We start from the raw sequence: 5,373 nt of genomic DNA, 5'->3' as shown, positions 1-5,373 counted from the left end.
AACTGAAAAAGAAAAAATTATAAAAATCTATTTATAAATTTAGTAAAATTATAGAAATTAATAAAATCATTAAACCTAAAATAATTAATCTAGTTTAAGAAAAATTAACAAAGAAAAGTAATATAGAATTGAAGAATCATGGAAATTTTGTTTAGTTTAATCGTAAGCATTCTACTAAAAAATCAACTAGGAGTGTAGTTAAGTAGAGTCACTAATAAGGATAACAATGAGTCCTTATGGGGGCGGGGACATGCCCCCGTTTCCGGCTCCCGCCACCCATAATCCGTCTCTGTCCCTGCAACAGGTAATGGAGACCCTATATCTACCGGAAATTGGGATTTTTGCGAATATTCACGGATTTTTAAAATAATTCAAAAATATTAAAAAAATAAAAAAAATTGAAAAATAAAAGATAATTAACATTTAATATAGTCTAAACCCTAAACTCAGTAGTTTAATCCAATGTTCTAATTTTTCAGTAAGAATTCAAACCCCAAACCCTAAATCTAATTTCACAGCAACAAAATCTATCTCTACACCCAAACTTATCAATTAACAGAATTCAAACCCTAAACCTAAATCCAATTTTACATTAATAGAATTCAAACCATAGCAATTTCATCAATTAAAAATCAAAATATTGTAACACCCTTACTTTTAATACTTCATGACCGTACTAAAAACTCAGACGTCACTTACCTCTAATCCGTTAATTTAATATTATAATTATTTAATATTGAGCCTTCACGAATATAAACCAAATCCTTGTTACGAAATCGAAAAGTCTTTACTTTAATTCACTTAACCACACAATTATATCCACATAATAATAGATACATAAACTTATTCAAAATTTTCCAAAAATAAGTCATCATGTCCCTCTAAAATATCAAAATGACAATTGATGAGGAGTAAAATCTCCACTAAACCAATAAATAAGAATATACAACACTTATATAAATATATACATATATATAAATCTTTGTAGTCCGATCACGGCTTCACGTCGAAGACTTCCTGAACCTGTCGCTGAAAAAGAAAATCTATACGGGAGTGAGAACATCGTCTTTAAAAGGGTTTTGAGTAGAGACGAGAATACCATCAAAGTAAAGATATACTTGCAAATAGAATTAATTTCATTATAAAACAATTTGTCCTTGAGATAACCATTTGGAAAAAAACTTTATGGAGGAAACTTAATTTAAAAGATCGTAAAGAAGTTTCATTTAATTTACAATTCAATAAGGTGATTGGTTTAAAAAAATGTAAAGGACCAAGGACGTGCCTAGGAATTTCTTATTCAACATACATCAGTCACTCCTATCCAAACAATACATATATTAGAATACTCAGGCAACACCTAGTCCACCTGCCTCAACCTTCATTACCACATAACAGAAACCACTCTCATCACGTCTCCACCAAAAAAGATCTTTCAGATAAACATACACATACAAGACAAACAAAGAAATTACATATAGGATTCAGGTACAGCAAGTAAAACAAGTAATAAATAAATATGGCTAAGCAATTAGACAAACCAAAACAAAAGCACACTCAATCAAAACATACAAATGCATATGATGCATGCATGTTCTATGGCTGATGAGTCTCATCTATCGGTTATATAGCCAGCCTGACATGTCCTGGTAGTTAACTATTGGACATTCCCTCTATGCGTGCATCCCCAAACTCAAAAATAATATCTATGGAGTCAAACTCCAAGCTCAAATATAATATTCCATGGATTCAAACTCCAAGCTCAATAATATTTCAAGGACTCAAACTCCAAGCTCAATAATAGAATATTCAAAATTCATATATATATATATATACATGCCCATGGGAAAACCCGGGGAGTTAAAGTGCTCGATCACATCTTGCGACAGAGGATCAACAGAGTATCGAGTCTCAACCTGGACCTGGAGCAAGTGGTGGCAAGTCACTGCGTCTACCCAAGAAAACTCGTGTCTCAGATAATTCAAATTCATAAGCCATATGAATAATTCAATCATAATTCATCAATATCCACATCATTCTCAATCTCATCTCATTCATCATCACCATACCTCAATCATACGCAATTATTATCCTCTTCCTCAATATTGAAATCACCATTAAACCTCCAACCAATTGTCATTAAATTATATCTTAATTCAAACATAACCTTCAAACTTACTCACTTGTCCCCAAACTCTTGAAATTATACTTAAATTACTGTTTTAAAGTCTTTAACTAGTTAATCAAATCTCGTTTCGTTATTATAAAAAAAGTCAAATAAATTAAAATCACCATCTAACCAATTCAAGGGAATCCGACTCTCCTTAAAATCCATAAAAGTATCCAAAACTTATCTTTTCTGATAATTATTTTAAATCAAGTTCATTTTCAAAATCATAACCAAAACTCCTTTAAATTCTTAGAAAAATTTCGACAGCACCTCCCTTAAAAACTACAGTTCGCCATCCATCACGGGTCTTATTTTTTCAACCCCGACTCAACAAAATCAACATTTCAAAACGACGTTCTAAATTCATCATTCAAAACCAATCATTTTTATTTTCAATATAAAATCTAAAATCAACGTATTCCATCAATTTTACCAAAAACTCAGAAAATAACCAATCACCAACAAACATAACCTTTCATTCACAATAGAGAATTATTTATATCTCAGACGTTCATCTATTTGTATTAATCTACTAAACTTATCAGTTATTCAAAACCCAAAATATTTTTATTTTAAAACCAACCCTACCTCAGTTAGCCGAGTCCACATAACTTGTCGTGGCAATTCCCTTTCCTTTTAATTCATGGCAACAACGACAACATTAACCCCGTGAAAATAGCAACAGCTTTGACGCCTCTTATAGCGACCGCGTTATTACAAATTGCAATTACAATAGCTGAAACAGCTTCAAGAAACCTAGACAAGGACATATACAAAAATTGAATCATAATAAGCATGGAAAAAATAGTAAAACATGTAAATGGCCTAGAATCGAAAAAGATATCCGACCAAAATCATTAGGAATAGCTCTGGTGTCAGCTCCTAGCGGCAGAAGAACAGAAATCAGACTCAGACATCCGTCCTAGCGACAGCAGCATCACTCCAAGTGATTAAGGCAGCGGAGACACTAACAATAATCAGAATAATAGAACAGAATAGAAGCGGAACAGATTTCAAGAAAGGAAGAGGCGAAGTTACCGGTGAATATCCCGATTTCGACGGTGATGGAGCACAGTGGTGGCGAGACGTTCCGCTTGTGACAGCGGCTGGGCAGTGACAGAGCTGCAACGAAGCCCCTTGTTCTCTCTCCTATACGCGTTTCCTCTCCCTCAGCTCAGACCGGAGGTGGATTCGAGCCCACCAACGATGGCAAGATCTCGCGTCGAGGACGACGACGATGAGGCTCGAGGCAACGGCGGTTACTTCGCACAGCACGGCGGCGGAATGCAGCTTCAACATCCCTCGCGAGCGCTCTCTCTCTCTTTCTCCACCGCAAACCTTTTCTCCCTCCGACACATCTCTCCTCATCTGTGGTGGCACAGCCGTGCTGACGCGACGGTGCTTGGGTCGACCACCCCTCCCTCTCTCAATGCCAGCTTTCTCTCCCCTCTGTTCGACCTTCTCAACAACGATTGGTAGGGCGCGGTGACAGTAAGGCCCACCAGCGCCGACACGTCCTTCCTCTCTTCCCTCTCTTTTTTCTCAGTTTTCCCCCTCTCCTCTCTGTCCCTTCTCCGTTTCTCTCTCTTCTTTCACCCTTTTCTTCTTTGTTTTTTTTTTCTTTCTTTTAGAAGGGAATGGGCTGGGATAAGGGTGTGACAGCGTGGGAGTGGTACTGAGGGTTGGGTACAATGGAAGGGTTTTATGTTTTATTTTTAGGATTAAGGTTTAATTTGAGGCAATTTGAAATTAGAAATATTTTAGTAAATTGATAAATAAAATTTCTATTTTAATTATCAAAACATGATTTAATTATTTTTAATAAAATAATTTTTAAAAATAAAATCTATAATAAATAAATAAATTTAAAATCGACTCATAATAAACTTTTTTAAAAGTTCTAGGTCTTACAAATATACATTAAAATTAGTGAGTGACAGTAGAGCAAAGGCGGACCACTGGACCAGAGGTGGAGGCGGCAAAGCTTTGAGCAGAAAGTAGTGAGTGACGCAGTGAGAGGAAGAAGGTGAGCGACAGCGGCTCTTTTCTGATGGCGATGAAGGACGGCCCTTCTCTAGACGGCGACGAAGGCGGATCTCCTATGAACGGTGACGACGAAGACAACTCTCCTCTGGACGGTGACGAAAACTGCGACAGCTCTCCTTAGGCGCGCAGCGTGAAGACAGCTCTCCTGTCCTCTGGACAGCGATAAAATGGTGACGGTTCTCTTCTCCTTAGGTGTGTAGCGTGAAGACGGCTTTCCTCTCCTCTGAACGCAGAGGCATGGCTAGTGATGACAAATCTGAAGAAGTTGGTGATGGCAGAGGTGTGGCTGGAGCAGCTTCATCTTTGCAGAGTAGAGGCGACAATGTGGGTGCAGGTGGTGGCGCCAACGCTGTGAGAAGCAAGCACGGAGCGACACCGACGACTCAGTGAGAGGAAGAAGGCGAGCAGCGGCAAGAGAGGAAGGAAGAGGAAGAAAGACGGAGAGGGTGAGACCTGAGAGAGTGAGAGTGTGTGGGGAGTGAGGCAAAGGCATGAATTAGGTTTTCTGTTTCCATCATAATATATATATATATATATATATATATATATATATATATATATATATATATATATATATATATATATATATATATATATATATATATATATATATATATATATATATATAAGGATATTTATGTAATTTTATCTATACAGGTATCACGGGGCGAGTACCTCTCTCCCTGCTCCGCCCCGTTTATTAAACAGATACCCATCTTCCGTCCCTGCAGGAAAAAAATGACCCAAAACCTATTTTCTAATAGGTAAATCTCCACGAATACTCGTCCTGTCGAAGGAAATTGCCATCCCTAGTCACTAGGTGAAATATTAAAGTGGTGCACTATAAATAGCAAAAATTTAGTAGCTGAAAGCATTACTAGTTTATGTTCTAATCCAAATAGCATGTGTATGGCACGTGAAATCTCGTGTGAATTAACAAGGACCAGATACTTTATAAGGCTAAAAGTTTTTGAGTGACCAATAATAAAATAGTATGATGATAGGTAATTTTTTTTATGTTTTTGTCTAATTTATATAGTTTTTATTTTATGAGAGTAAAATATACTTTTTTATTTATAATATTTTAAAAAATACAAAAATATTTTTAATATTTAATTTATTTTAATTTTATTTTTAATGTTTTAAATATGTTTAAA

The sequence above is a fragment of the Arachis ipaensis genome, chromosome B05, assembly GCF_000816755.2.
Source record: "Arachis ipaensis cultivar K30076 chromosome B05, Araip1.1, whole genome shotgun sequence".
Classification (NCBI taxonomy): Eukaryota; Viridiplantae; Streptophyta; class Magnoliopsida; order Fabales; family Fabaceae; genus Arachis; species Arachis ipaensis.
The sequence above is the reverse complement of the archived record's forward strand: the minus strand, read 5'-3'. Positions refer to the sequence as shown.